Genomic DNA, 20,125 nt, shown 5'->3' with positions numbered 1-20,125 from the left:
GGTTCGACCGATAAAGATCTTCGTAGAATATGTAGAAACCAATATGGGCATCCAGGTTCTGCTATTGGTTATTGACCGGAGAGGTGTCTCGGTCATGTCTACATAGTTCTCGAACTCATAGGGTCCGCACGCTTAACCTTCGTTGACGATATAGTGTTATATATATGAGTTATGTGATTTGGTGACCGAATGTTGTTCGAAGTCTCGGATGAGATCACGGACATGACGAGGAGCTCCGTAATGGTGCGGAGGCAAAGATTCATATAAAGGACGATGATGTTTGGACACCGAAGAGTTCCGGGAGGTACCAGGTAGTCATCGGATCACCGGGAGGGGTTCCGGAAAGCCCCGGGAGGCTATATGGGCTTAATGGGCCAAAGAGGGGAACACACCAGCCCACAAGGGGCTAGTGCACCCCTCTCCCTGGCCGCCGACCCTAGGGGAAGGAAAGGGGAAGGGTTCGCCCCTCCTGCCTTTCCCTCCTCATGAGAGAAAGGAAAGAGGGGGAGCCACCTCCCTCTGCCTTCCTCCCGCGGACAAACATGGAAGAGAGGGGGGCTAGGGCAGGAGCCCAAGGAGGATTCGACCTCCTTGGGGGCGCCTCCTGGCTGCCTCCCCTCTCCCCCACCTATATACATGAGGGAGGGGGTGCCACACAAGACCACGGCAATCTCTTTGCCGTGTGCGGCGTCCCTCTCAACAGTTTCGTCCCTCGGTCACATTTTCGGAGTGCTTAGGCGAAGCCCTGCGGAGATAGCATCACCATCACCTTCACCACGCCATCATGCTACCGGGACTCATCCACTACTTCGTCTGTCTTGCTGGATCAACAAGGTGAGGACTTCATCGAGATGAACGAGGAGGTGACGTACATTCGGTACTTGATCGGTTGGATCACGAAGAAGTTTGACTACATCAACCGCGTTACTAAACGCTTCCACTTACGGTCTACGAGGGTATGTAGACACACTCTCCCCTCTCGTTGATATGCATCTCCATGGATAGATCTTGCGTGCGTGTGGAATTTTTTTGTTTTCTATGCAACATTCCCCAACACCATCATGGGCCCCCGAGGCAAGCCTTCTGGGTGTGAGGCAGGCATGCAAATTGGATGGTCACAAGTGTGCTAAGGAGCTAGTCATGTGAGGCCTAGGTGCAATAGATGGCAGGGAGGGCACTCTCGCGCGGGGAGGCTCCCAGAAGGTGGGTACTCCAATATCCTTTATATGAGTAATGTGTTCCTCTTCCTTTGATTTGTTGATTACAAAACCTTGCTTGGGCTTTTGTTGACTAGGGTGGCTTGCTTGGATCCACGAGGGGTGGCTTTGACTATGGTTGAATGCTTTGAGCCTTGTTGACTAGTCTTGACTTGTGTTGATTACTTATGTGGCATGTCATGTAGGATAGGGGTGGGATTTTAAGTAGTATTAGAGTTATTACTATAACACCTATAATGCCAAAACATAATCTATATCCCAAAGAGTTAAAAAAATTGGGATTGAACTTTTGTTCATTTAGCAAATCCCCTAAACTTAATTCTCAAACCAACTCGGTCAACATGAAGGCCTCTCTTCTTGAAAAAGACTTTCGCCCCGCTTTATGTATAAAGCAAACCACCGAGCCAACAAGTTGAAGGAAATATGCCCTAGAGGCAATAATAAAGTTATTATTTATTTCCTTATATCATGATAAATGTTTATTATTCATGCTAGAATTGTATTAACCGGAAACTTAGTACATGTGTGAATAAATAGACAAACTGAGTGTCACTAGTATGCCTCTACTTGACTAGCTCGTTGAATCAAACATGGTTAAGTTTCCTAGCCAAAGACATGAGTTGTAATTTGATTAACAGGATCACATCATTAGAGAATGGTGTGATTGACTTGACCCATTCAGTTATCTTAGCACTTGATCGTTTTAGTTTACTGTTGTTGCTTTCTTCATGACTTATAGATGTTCCTATGACTATGAGATTATGCAACTCCCGATTACCGGAGGAACACTATGTGTGCTACCAAACGTCATAACGCAACTGGGTGATTATAAAGGTGCTCTACAGGTGTCTCCGATGGTACTTGTTGAGTTGGCATAGATGGAGATTAGGATTTGTCACTCCGATTGCCGGAGAGGTATCTCTGGGCCCTCTCGGTAATGCACATCACTATAAGCCTTGCAAGCAATGCAACTAATGAGTTAGTTGCAGGATGATGCATTACAAAACGAGTAAATAGACTTGCCGGTAACGAGATTGAGCTTGGTATTGAGATACCGACGATCGAATCTCGGGCAAGTAACATACCGATGACAAAGGGAACAACATATGTTGTTATGCGGTTTGACCGATAAAGATCTTCGTAGAATATGTAGGAGCCAATATGAACATCCAGGTTCCGCTATTGGTTATTGACCGGAGACGTGTCTCGGTCATGTCTACATAGTTCTCGAACCCGTAGGGTCCGCACGCTTAATGTTCGCTGACGATCGATATTATGAGTTTATGTGATTTGATGTACCGAAGGTAGTTCGGAGTCCCGGATGTGATCACAGACATGACGAGGAGTCTCGAAATGGTCGAGACATAAAGATTGATATATTGGATGACTATATTCGGATACAGGAAGTGTTCCAGGTGATTTCGGAGAACACCAGAGTGTCGGAGGGCTACCGGACCCCCCCCCCCCGAAGAAGTAATGGGCCACATGGGCCTTAGTGGAGAGAGAGAGGGCCGGCCAGGGCAGGCCGCGTGCCCCCTCCCCCTCTGGTCTAAATTGGACTAGGGAAGGGGGGCGACGCTCCCCTTTCCTTATCCCTCTCCTCCTTCCTTTCCCCCTCCTAGTAGGAGTAGGAAAGGGGGGTCCTACTCGTACTAGAAGGAGGACTCCTCCTCCTGCCGCGCCTAGTAAGGGACGACCGGCCTCCCCCCTTGCTCCTTTATATATGGGGGTAGGGGGCACCCTAGAACACACAAGTTGATTGTTCCAAGCCGTGTGCGGTGCCCCCCTCCACCATAATCCACCTCGATCATATCATAGCGGTGCTTAGGCGAAGCCCTGTGTCGGTAGCAACATCATCACCATCATCATGCCGTCGTGCTGACGGAAATCTCCCGTGACGCTCTGCTGGATCAGAGTTCGTGGGACGTCATCGAGCTGAACGTGTGCTGAACTCGGAGGTGCCGTGCGTTCGGTACTTGGATTGGTCGGATCATGAAGACGTATGACTACATCAACCGCGTTCTCATAACGCTTCCGCTTACGGTCTACGAGGGCACGTAGACGATACTCTCCCCTCTCATTGATGTGCATCACCATGATCCTGCGTGTGCGTAGGATTTTTTTTGAAATTACTACGTTCCCCAACAGTGGCATCCGAGCCAGGTTTATGCATAGATGTTATATGGACGAGTAAAACACAAGTGAGTTGTGGGCGATACAAGTCATACTGCTTACCACCATGTCATACTTTGGTTCGGCGGTATTGTTGGATGAAGCGGCCCGGACCGACATTACGCGTACGCTTACGCGAGACTGGTTCTACCGACGTGCTTTGCACACAGGTGGCTGGCGGGTGTCAGTTTCTCCAACTTTAGTTGAACCGAGTGTGACTAGGCCCGGTCCTTATTGAAGGTTAAAACAGCACTAACTTGACAAAATATCGTTGTGGTTTGGATGCGTAGGTAAGAACGGTTCTTGCTCAGCCCGTAGCAGCCACGTAAAACTTGCAACAACAAAGTAGAGGACATCTAAATTGTTTTTGCAGGGCATGTTGTGATGTGATATGGTGAAGGCATGATGCTATATTTTATTGTATGAGATGATCATGTTTTTGTAACTGCGTTATCGACAACTGGCAGGAGCCATATGGTTGTCGCTTTATTGTACGCAATACAATCGCCCTGTAATTGTTTTACTTTATCACTAAACGGTAGCGATAGTCATGGAAGCAATATTTGGCGAGACGACAACGATGCTACGATGGAGATCATGGTGTCGTGCCGGTGATGATGGTGATCATGACGGTGCTTTGGAGATGGAGATCAAAGGCACAAGATGATGATGGCCATATCATATCACTTATATTGATTGCATGTGATGTTTATCCTTTATGCATCTTATTCTGCTTGATTGTCGGTAGCATTATAAGATGATCTCTCACTAAATTTCAAGGTACAAGTGTTCTCCCTGAGTATGCACCGTTGTCAAAGTTCATCGTGCCGAGACACCACGTGATGATCGGGTGTGATAAGCTCTGCGTTCATATACAACGGGTGCAAGCTAGTTTTGCACACGCGGAATACTCGGGTTAAACTTGATGAGCCTAGCATATGCAGATATGGCCTCGGAACACTGGAGACCGAAAGGTCGAGCGTGAATCATATAGTAGATATGATCAACATAGTGATGTTCACCATTAAAAACTACTCCACCTCACGTGATGATCGGACATGGTTTAGTTGATATGAATCACGTGATCACTTAGATGATTAGAGGGATGTCTATCTAAGTGGGATTTCTTAAATAATATGCTTAATTGAACTTTAATTTATCATGAACTTAGTCCTGATAGTATTTGCATAACTATGTTGTAGATCAATAGCTCGCGATGTAGCTCCCCATTTATTTTGATATGTTCCTAGAGAAAAACTAAGTTGAAAGATGTTAGTAGCAATGATGCGGATTGGATCCGTGATCTGAGGATTATCCTCATTGCTGGACAGAAGAATTATGTCCTTGATGCACCGCTAGGTGACAGACAGATTGCAGGAGCAGATGCAGATGTTATGAACGTTTGGCGAGCTCGATATGATGACTACTTGATAGTTTAGTGCACCATGCTTTACGGCTTAGAATCGGGTCTTCAAAGACGTTTTCAACGCCACAGAGCATATGAGATGTTCCAAGAGTTGAAATTAGTATTTCAGACTCATGCCCATGTCGAAAGGTATGAGACCTTTGACAAGCACTTTTCCTACAAGATGGAGGAGAATAGCTCAGCTAGTGAGCATGTGCTCAGAATGTCTGAGTACTACAATCACTTGAATCAAGTGGGAGTTAATCTTACAGATAAGATAGTGATTTACAGAGTTCTCTAGTCACTATCACCAAGTTACTAGAACTTCATGATGAACTATAATATGCAAGAGATACCCGAAATGATTCCCAAGCTCTTCGTGATGCTGAAATCGACGAAGGTAGAAATCAAGAAAAGCATCAAGTGTTGATGGTTGACAAGACCACTAGTTTGAAGAAAAGGGCAAAGGGAAGAAGGGGAACTTCAAGAAGAACGGCAAGCAAGTTGCTGCTCAAATGAAGAAGCCCAAGTCTAGACCTAAGCCTGAGACTAAGTGCTTCTACTGCAAAGGGACTGGTCACTGGAAGCAGAACTGCTCCAAGTATTTGGCGGATAAGAAGGATGGAAAAGTGAACAAAGGTATATTTGATATACATGTTATTGATGTGTACTTTACTAGTGTTTATAGCAACCCCTTGGTATTTGATACTAGTTCAGTTGCTAAGATTAGTAACTCGAAACGGGAATTGCAGAATGAACAGAGACTAGTTAAGGGTGAAGGGACGATGTGTGTTGGAAGTGGTTCCAAGATTGATATGATCATCATCGGACACTCCCTATACTTTCGGGACTAGTGTTGAACCTAAATAAATGGTATTTGGTGTTTGCATTGAGCATGAATATGATTTGATCAAGTTTATTGCAATACGGTTATTCATTTAAAGTCAGAGAATAATTGTTGTTCTGTTTACATGAATAAAACCTTCAATGGTCATACACCCAAGGTGAATGGTTTATTGAATCTCGATCGTAGTGATACACATATTCATAATATTGAAGCCAAAAGATGCAAAGTTAATAATGATAGTGCAACTTATTTGTGACACTGCCGTTTAGGTCATATTGGTGTAAAGCGCATGAAGAAAATCCATGCTGATGGGCTTTTCAAATCACTTGATTATGAATCAGTTGATGCTTGCGAACCATGCCTCATGGTCAAGATGACTAAGACTCCGTTCTCCAGAACAATGGAGCGAGCAACCGACTTGTTGGAAATAATACATACTGATGTATGCAGTCCGATGAGTGTTGAGGCTTGCGGCAAGTATCGTTATTTTCTGACCTTCACAAATGATTTGAGTAAGATATGGGTATATCTTCTTGATGAAACATAAATCTGAAACATTTGAAAAGTTCAAATAATTTCAGAGTGAAGTGGAAAATCATCATAACAAGAAAATAAAGTTCCTACGATCTGATCGTGGAGGAGAATATTTGAGTTGCAAGTTTGGTCTTCATTTGAAACAATGCGGAATAGTTTCACAACTCACGCCACCTGGAACACCATAGCGTAATGGTGTGTCCGAACATCGTAACCGTACTTTATTAGATATGGTGCAATCTATGATGTCTCTTACCGATTTACCACTATCGTTTTGGGGTTATGCATTAGAGACAGCTGCATTCACGTTAAATAGGGCACCATCTAAATCCATTGAGACGACACCATATGAACTCTGGTTTGGCAAGAAATCAAAGTTGTCATTTCTTAAAGTTTGGGGTTGCGATGCTTATGAGAAAAAGTTTCATCTTGATAAGCTCAAACCCAAATCAGAGAAATGTGTCTTCATAGGATACCCAAAGGAGACAGTTGGGTACACCTTCTATCACAGATCCGAAGGCAAGACATTCGTTGCTAAGAATGGATCTGTAACATCCCAAATTTTCAATTTGGAATGTTATACATTAGGTCATCATGCATATCATATTTTATTTTTGCTTTTGGTTTTGATCCTAGAAAATCCTAAGCAACTCAAGGACCCACGGAGAGAGTTGGGGATTTCGTTATTTACATGTTTGAGTTTTCTCAAATTATGTAAACAGGATCATTTGATTTTATTTATTTTATCATCAATTATTTCTATTACAAAAATATGAGAGAGGGAATAAAATGACTTTCCCAAAATATAGAAATATTGAGGATTTAATAAAAAAATCACATCAGATTTATTTCGGAGTTTTTCGGTATTTTTATTTGAATTTAGGAAAAATGCGCGTTTTTCAAAGTTGTAGTTTGGGCCCAGATAAATGTTCACTTTATCGGGCTTGATTTTAGGAACCCGGCAAAATTTATTTCATGATTTTTGGAGTCCGTTTAGTATTTCTTTTTATTTTTCTTCTGAGCGGAATTATATAAAAAAACGCGCCGAACCGACTTCGGGCCGTATTCGGCCTGGACTCCGCCGGCCTAGGCTATATAAGCCGCCGCCCCGGCCCGAGGAGAGCCTAGCCGCCGCCGCCTTTAGCCGCCGCCACCGCCGCCGGAGCCACGCGCCTTTCGAGGTTCGCTGCCGCCTCGTTTTCCGTGCTGTTTTTTTTTAAAATCTGTTCATCGTTTTTCTTTTTCGTCGGATTTTTCCGCGGTTATTTTCTGATCGCGATTTCTGATCCGATTTTCGTTTTAGTATAACTTTTCGCTCGTTTATCGGAATCGGGCGATTCAAGCGCCTGGAGTTTCGTCTCGAAACCCTCTTTCCGAATAATCAACTTAAACAAGTTTTTGCTACTGTAAAATTTGCCCTAGATCCAGATTACTAGAACGAAGTTGTTTTCTTTCGCCGTTTGATCTCTTTTGCTTCGTTCGATTTGATTCTTTTGCCAACTAGGGTTCTTAAGTTGAACTTTCTAGTTAGATCTTCTATTTGAGTTTTACCTGTGCATTAGATGAGTACTTATTGTATGCTTGTTGTTTATCTGCGATAGAATACCCAGAGTGCGCCGCCTGTTACGTTGAATCTCTAGGTTACGCGGATCATCAGCAAGGCAAGTAACACTTTGATCATACCTTTTCTACAACCCAGTTTTATTGCATTAGATCAATCCTCACACATTGCATGATTAGGATCTAATTAAATTGTGGGATGGGAAGTAGATGAGGTAGTACCCTATTACCTGTTTATCAAACCTTTGGGAGTTACTTCTACGTTTGCTTATTATGCCATGCTATGCTAGTAGACGTGGATTGGGTGAGTGATATCCATGACAGATGTGAGATTGAAAATTAAGGGTTTATCTAAGGTGGCAACCTAATACACATCTGGGTGGATTGAGGCACCTGGGGTTACCAGGACTTGCCTGTTTTTCTTTGGACCGCCACCCAGGCCAAAGGGATCATGAGATTATTCATACTAGAAACTTCCGTGTGCAGCCACAAGCCATTATGGGCTCTGGCATAGTTGACTAAGTTGTGCGAACTCTTACAGTGGTAGACTAGCAGATGTAGGGGTTGTAGGTGGTACGGTCTACCCGATCGTAAGGTGCTAGCGCTTCTGAAAGACTATGTCTCGGTCATCCTTCTCAAACACCCTGTCAGTGCGAGAAACCAAACGGAGGCGATCGAGTCTTGTGGGGAAAAGTGCGCAAACCTCTGCAGAGTGTAATAAACTAATCATGATTAGCCGTGTCCCCGGTTATGGACATCTTGAGTATCTAGTACTTGGATTATCATGTGAATCTCAATATGTTACTCTAAATTAATTTTGATGGGTTTTAATGATGTTACTTAATTGGGATTGAGAATGCTGTCAACCATTCTCAATGTTTCACAACCACCATGATAGTAATTAAATTTATTCCTTTGAAGTAGGGAAAAATTGGCTTTACGCAAAAACAGTAACCATAGAGCTTTCCACCAGCCAAATATGCATATAGTACAGCCGATGCATTCCATTATTCTCTATGTGTTACCTTGCCAGCATATTCCATGTGCTGACCCGTTTTCGGGCTGCAACGTTAATGTTGCAGACTTTTCAGACGACGATTAAGGAGTTTTTAGGTCGTGGTTCTATACTCAGTGATGCCGTTGGAGTTGATGGACTCACTTACCTTCCAAGCCTTCCGCTGTTATCGTTATTAGATGGTCTTAAGCCATATTTATTGTAATAAGTTCTCTTTTGAGACTCTCGATGTAATAAGTGTGTGATTGCTACTCTGCTATAAATCCTCTGAGTACTGTGTGGTGTCAGCATTACTGATCCAGGGATGACACTGGAGCACAGAGATCAGACTGTTTGAGGTCTGGTCGCTACAGAGATGGTATCAGAGCACACGCTGACTGTAGGACACGACCACTAAGCTAAAGACCTAGATCACTACTCACTCTCTTCTCTTCTGACTTCTCATCTTTTCTACTTTTTAGGATGGCGGATGCAAGGAACAAGTTCACCCAACCAGATGAAGATACACCCTTTGGACGCCACTTGAAGGAAGTCACTAGATACCTAAACATAGGAATACCAAGCTTCACGGGAACCTACAACGCCACTTTACCTGAAAAAGAGCGCTGGATGATTCAAGTTCAAGTCCAGGAAGGACGTTCATGCCAGTCACTGAGCCCATAGAGTTTTCTTTTGATGCCCCAACTTGGAGTCTAGGAAAGAGCATGGCAGCTCACATCGCCATGGGACGCATTGGAGAAGTCTACCGCAAGGATCTCAAAGATATTATCTACCAAATTTGTGGGCGCCGAGATGAACACTGGGAGATGATCAGCACCAGGAAAGATAGATCAATTGCAGCTTTTATTCAGGAGTTAAATCAGCACATTCGACGCCAGGAGAATCAGATGTGCGCCGACATGATAGATCTGAAGAAGGCTAAGACTAGAATCAAGGAACTAGAGGAAGAACTCAAGGCTACACGCGAAGATTATGAAGAAGAAATTGAAGTATTGGTGGATAAGAATGCCGACCTAACAAAGAAGATTGGCATATTTATTGGAGGCCCGACACCAGTAGATGAAGACGAAGAACCCAAGGAGATTAGCCCGGAAGATTACATCATCATTGACGGCACCGATTCAAAACAAGATAGTAGCGATGATGACTATGTGGATGAAGCAGGAGCAGATATCATGGAGTCTACAACCGTAGAATATTTCTAGTAGACCACCTCATCAGTAGTAGTAGTCCACCATGTAAATATAGTAGTCCGAGCACTTTTGCGATAGCTAGACCGATTGTATGCCTTTGTTTGATTGATTGAAGTGAATTGTGTGCTTTTGCCTCATGTGCATATGGGTAGTATTTTCCCTTTAGACCCCCTCTATTCTTATATCTCATCTTTTCTAAACCCTCAGATGCCTCCGAGACGTGACCCCGGATTTGCCTTTCCGCCGGAGCTCACCCAGCTGATCCAGCAGCAGAACACCTTGATGCAGTTGCTAGTTCAAAATCGGAATCAAGGGAACAACAACAACAACCCACCACCACCACCACCACCTGTTGACCACTTAGCCCGTTTTCTTAGGCTAAATCCGCCGGTGTTTTCCAGTAGCACCGAGCCGATAGTAGCAGATGATTGGCTCCGCAAGATATCTAAGGAGTTGACCACAGCAGGATGCACAGATGTGGAGAAGGTTAAGTTTGCCGCACATCAGTTAGAAGGACCCGCATCATCTTAGTGGGAGAATTTCACAGCCACCTTCCCAGTCGACACTGTCACATGGGACCAGTTTCAGCAGGCTTTTCGTACTGCCCATGTTTCAGCAGGAGCAATGGCCATGAAGAAGCGTGAGTTTCGTAACTTGCGCCAAGGAGGACGGACAATTGGCCAGTATGTGGAGGAGTTTAGTAAGCTAGCACGTTATGCCCCAGATGACGTTGCTATGGATGCAGCTAAGCAGGAGAAATTCCTGGAAGGACTGAATGATGAGATGAGTATGCAGTTGATGGTAGCCACCTTCAACAACTACCAGGAGTTGGTAGATCGTGCTCTTATGATTGAAGGGAAGCAGCAGCAAATTGAGAACCGCAAGAGGAAGTATGGACAAGGAAAGTATAATTCAGGAGCTCAGCAGAAGCCTCGTTTTACCCCTAGACCAGGAAGACATTTTCAGCATACCCATGGAATAGGTAGCTCGCACAATCACAATGGCACCAAGAATGGTAATGGGAATGGAGGAAGTAATGGACAGAACCGCAGCACCCCATCAACCCCAGCCAAGAAGGACTTGAGCCACGTCACTTGCTATAAGTGTTCGAAGCCAGGACATTTTGCAAATGAATGTCCTAAAGGCCAAAACGGCAATGGAAGTTCTGGGAAGAAGCCGAACCCTTTCAACAGGGGATAGGTGAACCACGTTAGCGTGGAGGAGGTTGAAGCTCAGCCCGATGCAGTAATAGGTAAGTTTTTGGTTAAGTCATTTACTGCACTCGCTCTTTTTGATACTGGGGCATCGCATTCATACATATCAAGGGGATTTGTGGATAAGTATAACCTACCAACCCAAGCCCTTAGGTCACCCATGTTAGTAACCTCGCTAGGAGCAGAATATGTGGCAAGTCTATGGTGTGATCGGTTACCATTAAGGATTGGTAACTATGTTTTTCCCTCAGACCTAATAGTATTGGAAACTCAAGGATTGGATGTGATATTAGGCATGGATTGGTTATCAAACTATAAAGGGAATATTGAGTGTGCTAGTAAGTCAATTTTGCTTACCACACCAGAAGGGAGAAGGATCAAGTATGTATCCCGGCATGTGCCAAAGAGGACCCAAGTAAACTGCCTAACAGGAGTTGTGCAGGAGGAAGTACCAGTGGTAAAGGATTTTCCTGATGTATTTCCCGGAGAGTTGCCAAGCATGCCACCGGATAGAGACATTGAGTTTTCATTGAGCTATTGCCAGGCACTGGGCCAATATCGAAGAGACCATATAGGATGCCAGCAAAAGATTTGGTGGAAATTAAGAAGCAGATTAAGGAGTTACTGGATAAGGGATATATTCGCCCAAGTTCTTCGCCTTGGGGATCACCAGTACTTCTAGTGGAGAAGAAGGATGGATCGTTAAGGATGGTTGTTGACTATCGAGGATTGAACGAGGTAACGATCAAGAACAAGTACCCACTACCAATGATCAACGATCTGTTTGATCGATTGCAAGGAGCTAAAGTGTTTTCCAAGATCGATTTGCGATCAGGATACCACCAGTTGAAGATTCGAGAACAGGATATACCTAAGACAACATTCACCACAAGATATGGACTATATGAGTATACCGTTATGTCATTTGGACTGACTAACGCGCCTGCCTATTTTATGAACATGATGAACAAAGTGTTTATGGAGTTTTTGGATAAGTTCGTCATCGTGTTCATTGATGATATCCTGGTTTATTCGAAGAATGAAGAGGAGCATAAGGAGCATTTGCGTTTGGTACTTGGAAAGCTCAGAGAACATCAGTTATACGCCAAATTCAGCAAATGTGAGTTTTGGTTGAAGGAAGTAGGATTCCTCGGACACGTTATATCCGGAGAAGGTATAGCAGTAGATCCCGCTAAAGTTGAAACCGTGACCAAGTGGGAAGCACCAACAATAGTTGGAGAGATCCGGAGTTTTCTTGGACTCGCAGGATACTACCGGAGATTTATTGAGAATTTCTCAAAGATCGCAAGGCCTATGATGGAGTTGCTAAAGAAGGATACTAAGTTCAAATGGACCGAGGAGTGTGAGGCTAGTTTCCAGGAGTTGAAGAAACGTTTGGTTACCTCACCCGTGTTGATTTTGCCAGATCAAACCAAGGATTATGAGGTGTATTGCGACGCTTCACGTCGAGGACTTGGAGTAGTGCTTATGCAGGAAGGAAGAGTTGTTTCGTATGCTTCACGACAACTGAAGCCCCATGAATTGAATTATGCTACGCATGATTTGGAGTTAGCAGCCGTAGTGCATGCATTGAAGACATGGAGACATTTCCTCATTAGAAACCATTGTGAGGTGTACACGGATCATAAGAGTTTGAAGTACATTTTCACGCAGAAGGAGTTGAATCTCAGACAAAGAAGATGGTTGGAGCTTATCAAGGATTATGATATGAGATTGCATTATCATCCTGGGAAAGCTAATGTAGTAGCTGATGCATTAAGCCGCAAGAGCCATGTCAATAGAGTAATGACGGGAGAAATACCCAAGGAGTTAGCTGAAAATTTTCGTGAACTACGTTTGGAAATAGTTCCCAGAGGCTATGTAGCAGCATTGGAGATTCAGTCAACTTTGATGGATAAAATCAGAGAAGCTCAGAAAACTGACAAAGAGATTGCCACTATAAAGGAGAAACTGAGCAAAGGAAAAGCTAAAGGATTTCGTGAGGATGAGCACGACACCCTATGGTTTGAAGATCGTGTTTATGTGCCCAATAACCCGGAGATTAGAAAGTTGATTCTGCAAGAGGCCCATGATTCACCGTATTCGATTCACCTAGGAAATACCAAGATGTATTTGGATTTGAAGGATATTTTCTGGTGGACCGGAATGAAAAAGGATATTACGGAGTATGTAGCAGTTTGTGATGTATGTCAGAGAGTAAAAGCAGAGCATCAGAAGCCAGCAGGATTGTTGCAACCATTGCCGATACCCGAATGGAAGTGGGATAAGCTAGGCATGGATTTTATCACGGGATTGCCAAGGACTCGTTCAGGCTATGACTCGATTTGGGTTGTAGTCGATCGATTGACGAAAGTAGCTCATTTCATCCCAGTAAAGACCACTTACACCAGTGCTAAGTTGGCGAAGATATACATGACCAGGATCGTATGTCTGCATGGAGTTCCGAGGAGTATTGTATCAGATAGAGGAACCCAGTTTACCTCAAAGTTCTGGAAGCATTTGCATGAGACTTTAGGTACTAGGCTAGAATTTAGTACAGCTTTTCATCCGCAGACAGATGGACAGACCGAGAGAATCAATCAGATTTTGGAGGATATGCTGAGAGCTTGTGCGCTAGATTATGGATCTAGTTGGGACGATAATTTGCCATATGCAGAGTTCACTTACAATAATAGCTATCAGACCAGTTTGAAGATGGCACCTTTCGAAGCTTTGTACGGAAGGAGGTGAAGGACACCATTGTCATGGGACGAAGTTGGAGACCGTCAGTTGTTTGGACCAGATCTGATTAAAGAGTCTGAACAGAAGGTGAAGGTGATTCGCGATAGGCTCAAGGTAGCCCAGTCCAGGCAGAAGAGCTACGCAGATTCTAAATGTAAGGAGACAGTTTACGAAGTTGGAGACAGAGTTTATCTTCGAGTATCCCCACTTCGAGGGATTAAGCGCTTTGGAGTTAAGGGGAAGTTAGCACCACGATTTGTAGGGCCATATCGAGTTTTGGAGCGTATGGGAGAAGTGGCCTACAAGTTGAAATTGCCAGAAGGATTGACAGGAGTTCATGATGTGTTCCACGTTTCTCAGTTGAAGAAGTGTCACGCGGAGATGGCTGACATACCTTTGAGAGACACAGTACCATTGGAAGCAATTCAGTTGGATAATAATTTGACCTATGAGGAGAAACCAGTCAAGATTCTCGAGTTTGCCAGTCGAGTTACTCGTAGCAAGGTTATCAAGTTTTGCAAAGTTCAGTGGAGCCACCACACGGAGGATGAAGCCACCTGGGAGCGAGAGGAAGATTTACTCAAAGACCACCCTCACCTATTTTCTAGCCAACCCGAATCTCGAGGGCGAGATTCATCTTAAGGGGGGTAGGTTTGTAACATCCCAAATTTTCAATTTGGAATGTTATACATTATATCATCATGCATATCATATTTTATTTTTGCTTTTGGTTTTGATCCTAGAAAATCCTAAGCAACTCAAGGACCCACGGAGAGAGTTGGGGATTTCGTTATTTACATGTTTGAGTTTTCTCAAATTATGTAAACAGGATCATTTGATTTTATTTATTTTATCATTAATTATTTCTATTACAAAAATATGAGAGAGGGAATAAAATGACTTTCCAAAAATATAGAAATATTGAGGATTTAATAAAAAAATCACATAAGATTTATTTCGGAGTTTTCGGTATTTTTATTTGAATTTAGGAAAAATGCGCTTTTTCAAAGTTGTAGTTTGGGCCCAGATAAATGTTCACTTTATCGGGCTTGATTTTAGGAACCCGGCAAAATTTATTTCGTGATTTTTGGAGTCCGTTTAGTATTTATTTTTATTTTTCTTCCGAGCAGAATTATATAAAAAACACGCCGAACCGACTTCGGGCCGTATTCGGCCTGGACTCCGCCGGCCTATGCTATATAAGCCGCCGCCCCGGCCCGAGGAGAGCCCAGCCGCCAGCGCCCCACGAAACCCTAGCCGCCGCCGCCGCCCGCCGCCGCCGCCGGAGCCGCGCGCCTTTCGAGGTTCGCCGCCGCCTCGTTTTTCATGCTGTTTTTTTAAAAAAAATTATGTTCGTCGGATTTTTCCGCGGTTATTTTCTGATCGCGATTTCTGATCCGATTTTCGTTTTAGTATAACTTTTCGCTCGTTTATCAGAATCAGGCGATTCAAGCGCCTGGAGTTTCGTCTCGAAACCCTCTTTCCGAATAATCAACTTAAACAAGTTTTTGCTACTGTAAAATTTACCCTAGATCCAGATTACTAGAGTGAAGTTGTTTTCTTTCGCCGTTTGATCTATTTTGCTTCGTTCGATTTGATTCTTTTGCCAACCAGGGTTCTTAAGTTGAACTTTCTGGTTAGATCTTCTATTTGAGTTTTACCTGTGCATTAGATGAGTACTTATTGTATGCTTGTTGTTTATCTGTGATAGAATACCCGGAGTGCGCCGCCTGTTACGTTGAATCTCTAGGTTACGCGGATCATCAGCAAGGCAAGTAACACTTTGATCATACCTTTTCTACAACCCAGTTTTATTGCATTAGATCAATCCTCACACATTGCATGATTAGGATCTAATTAAATTGTGGGATGGGAAGTAGATGAGGTAGTACCTATTACCTGTTTCTTATCAAACCTTTGGGAGTTACTTCTACGTTTGCTTATTATGCCATGCTATGCTAGTAGACGTGGATTGGGTGAGTGATATCCATGACAGATGTGAGATTGAAAATTAAGGGTTTATCTAAGGTGGCAACCTAATACACATCTGGGTGGATTTAGGCACCTGGGGTTACCAGGACTTGCCTGTTTTTCTTTGGACCGCCACCCAGGCCCAAAGGGATCATGAGATTATTCATACTAGAAACTTCCGTGTGCAGCCACAAGCCAATATGGGCTCTGGCATAGTTGACTAAGTTGTGCGAACTCTTACAGTGGTAGACTAGCAGATGTAGGGGTTGTAGGTGGTACGGTCTACCCGATCGTAAGGTGCTAGCGCTTCTGAAAGACTATGTCTCGGTCATCCGTCTTCTCAAACACCCTGTAGTGCGAGAAACCAAACGGAGGCGATCGAGTCTTGTGGGGAAAAGTGCGCAAACCTCTGCAGAGTGTAATAAACTAATCATGATTAGCCGTGTCCCCGGTTATGGACATCTTGAGTATCTAGTACTTGGATTATCATGTGAATCTCAATATGTTACTCTAAATTAATTTTGATGGGTTTTAATGATGTTACTTAATTGGGATTGAGAATGCTGTCAACCATTCTCAATGTTTCACAACCACCATGATAGTAATTAAATTTATTCCTTTGAAGTAGGGAAAAATTGGCTTTACGCAAAAACAGTAACCATAGAGCTTTCCACCAGCCAAATATGCATATAGTACAGCCGATGCATTCCATTTTTCTCTATGTGTTACCTTGCCAGCATATTCCATGTGCTGACCCGTTTTCGGGCTGCAACGTTAATGTTGCAGACTTTTCAGACGACGGTTAAGGAGTTTTTTAGGTCGTGGTTCTATACTCAGTGATGCCGTTGGAGTTGATGGACTCACTTACCTTCCAAGCCTTCCGCTGTTATCGTTATTAGATGGTCTTAAGCCATATTTATTGTAATAAGTTCTCTTTTGAGACTCTCGATGTAATAAGTGTGTGATTGCTACTCTGCTATAAATCCTCCGAGTACTGTGTGGTGTCAGCATTACTGATCCAGGGATGACACCGGAGCACAGAGATCAGACTGTTTGAGGTCTGGTCGCTACTGGATCCTTTCTAGAGAAGGAGTTTCTCTCGAAAGAAGTGAGTGGGAGGAAAGTAGAACTTGATGAGGTAACTGTACCTGCTCCCTTATTGGAAAGTAGTTCATCATAGAAATCTGTTCTTGTGACTCCTACACCGATTAGTGAGGAAGCTAATGATGATGATCATGTAACTTCAGATCAAGTTACTACTAAACCTCGTAGGTCAACCAGAGTGAGATCTGCACCAGAGTGGTACGGTAATCCTGTTCTGGATGTCATGTTACTTGACCATGACGAACCTACAAACTATGAGGAAGCGATGATGAGCCCAGATTCCGTGAAATGGCTTGAGGCCATGAAATCTGAGATGGGATCCATGTATGAGAACATAGTATGGACTTTGATTGACTTGCCTGATGATCGGTGAGTCATTAAGAATAAATGGATCTTCAAGAGGAAGATGGATGTTGATAGTAGTGTTACTATCTACAAAGCTCGAATTGTCGCAAAATATTTTCAACAAATTCAAGGTGTTGACTACGATGAGATTTTCTCACTCGTATGGATGCTTAAAAGTCTGTCCGGATCATGTTAGCAGTTGCCGCATTTTATGAAATCTGGCAAATGGATGTCAAAACTGTATTCCTTCATGGATTTATTAAAAGAAGAGTTATATATGATGCAACCAGAAGGTTTTGTCGATCCTAAAGGTGCTAACAAACTGAGCAAGCTCCAGCGATCCATCTATGGACTGGTGCAAGCATCGTGGAGTTGGAATATATTCTTTGATAAAGTGATCAAAGCATATGGTTTTATACAGACTTGCGGTGAAGCCTGTATTACAAGAAAGTGAGTGGGAGCACTACAACATTTCTGATAAGTATATGTGAATGACATATTGTTGATCGAAAATAATGTAGAATTTTCTGAAAAGCATAAAGGAGTGTTTGAAAAGAGTTTTTCAAAGAAAGACCTCGATGAAGCTGCTTACACATTGAACATCAAGATTTATAGAGATAGATCAAGACGCTTGATAAGTTTTTTCAGTGAGTACATACCTTGACAAGATTTTGAAGTAGTTCAAAATGGAACAATCAAAGAAGGAGTTCTTGCCTGTGTTGCAAGGTGTGAAGTTGAGTAAAGACTCAAAACCCGACCACAGCAGAAAATATAAAGAGAATGAAAAGTCATTCCCTATGCCTCAGTCATAGGTTCTATAAAGTATGCTATGCTATTTACCAGTCCTATTGTATACCTTAGCATCTTTCTGGCAAGGGAGTACAATAGTGATCTAGGAGTAGATCACTGAACAGCGGTCAAAATTATCCTTAGAGGACTAAGGAAATATTTGTCAGTTATGGAGGTGATAAAAGAGTTCATCGTAAAGAGTTACGTCGATGCAAGCTTTTTACATCGATCTGGATGACTCTAAGTCTCGATCTGGATACATATTGAAAGTGGAAGCAATTAGCTAGAGTAGCTTCATGCAGAGCATTGTAGACATAGAAATTTGCGAAATACATACGGATCTGAATGTTGTAGACCCGTAGGCTAAACTTCTCTCACAAGCAAAACATGATCACTCTTTGGGTGTTAATCACATAACGATGTGAACTAGACTATTGACTCTAGTAAACCCTTTGGGTATTAGTCACATGGAGATGTGAACTAATCACATAAAGATGTGAACTAGATTATTGACTCTAGTGCAAGTGGGAGACTGAAGGAAATATGCCCTAGAGGCAATAATAAAGTTATTATTTATTTCCTTATATCATGATAAATGTTTATTATTCAGGCTAGAATTGTATTAACCGGAAACTTAGTACATGTGTGAATACATAGACAAATAGAGTGTCACTAGTATGCCTCTACTTGACTAGCTCGTCGAATCAAAGATGGTTAAGTTTCCTAGCCATAGACATGAGTTGTCATTTGATTAACATGATCACATCATTAGAGAATGATGTGATTGACTTGACCCATTCCGTTAGCTTAGCACTTGATCGTTTTAGTTTACTGCTATTGCTTTCTTCATGACTTATACATGTTCCTATGACTATGAGATTATGCAACTCTCGATTACCGGAGGAACACTTTCTATGCTACCAAACGTCACAACGTAACTGGGTGATTATAAAGGTGCTCTACAGGTGTCTCCGATGGTACTTGTTGAGTTGGCATAGATCGAGATTAGGATTTGTCACTCTGATTGTCGGAGAGGTATCTCTGGGCCCTCTCGGTAATGCACATCACTATAAGCCTTGCAAACAATGCAACTAATGAGTTAGTTGCGGGATGATGCATTATGGAACGAGTAAAGAGACTTTCCTGTAACGAGATTGAGCTAGGTATTGAGATACCGATGATCAAATCTCGGGTAAGTAACATACCGATGACAAAGGGAACAACGTATGTTGTTATGCGGTTTGACCGATAAAGATCTTTGTAGAATATGTAGGAGCCAATATGAACATCCAGGTTCCGCTATTGGTTATTGACCAGAGACGTGTCTTGGTCATGTCTACATAGTTCTCGAACCCGTAGGGTCCGCACGCTTAATGTTCACTGACGATTGGTATTATGAGTTTATGTGATTTGATGTACCGAAGGTAGTTCGGAGTCCCGGATGTGATCACGGACATGACGAGGAGTCTTGAAATGGTCGATACATAAAGATTGATATATTGAACGACTATATTCGGATACCGGAAGTGTTCCCGGTGATTTCGGAGAAAACCGGAGTGCCGGAGGGTTACCGGGACCCCCCCGGGAGAAGTAATGGGCCACATGGTCCTTAGTGGAGAGAGGGGGCCGGCCAGGGCAGGCCGCGCGCCCCTCCCCCTCTGGTCCGAATTGGACTAGGGAAGGGGGGCGGCACCCCCCTTTCCTTCTCCCTCTCCTCCTTGCTTTCCCCCTCCTAGTAGGAGTAGGAAAGGGGAGTCCTACTCCTACTAGGAGGAGGACTCCTCCTCCTGGCGCGCCTAGCAAGGGCCGGCCGGCCTCCCCCCTTGCTCCTTTATATACGGGAGTAGGGGCACCCTAGAACACACAAGTTGATTGTTCCAAGCCGTGTGCGGTGCCCCCCTTCACCATAATCCACCTCGATCATATCGTAGCAGTGCTTAGGAGAAGCCCTGCGTCGGTAGCAACATCATCGTCGTCATCACGCCGTCGTGCTGACGGAACTCTCCCGTGAAGCTCT

This window comes from Triticum urartu, chromosome 7 (assembly GCF_003073215.2).
Source record: "Triticum urartu cultivar G1812 chromosome 7, Tu2.1, whole genome shotgun sequence".
In the NCBI taxonomy this organism is placed as follows: Eukaryota; Viridiplantae; Streptophyta; class Magnoliopsida; order Poales; family Poaceae; genus Triticum; species Triticum urartu.
This window is presented reverse-complemented; position numbering follows the sequence as displayed.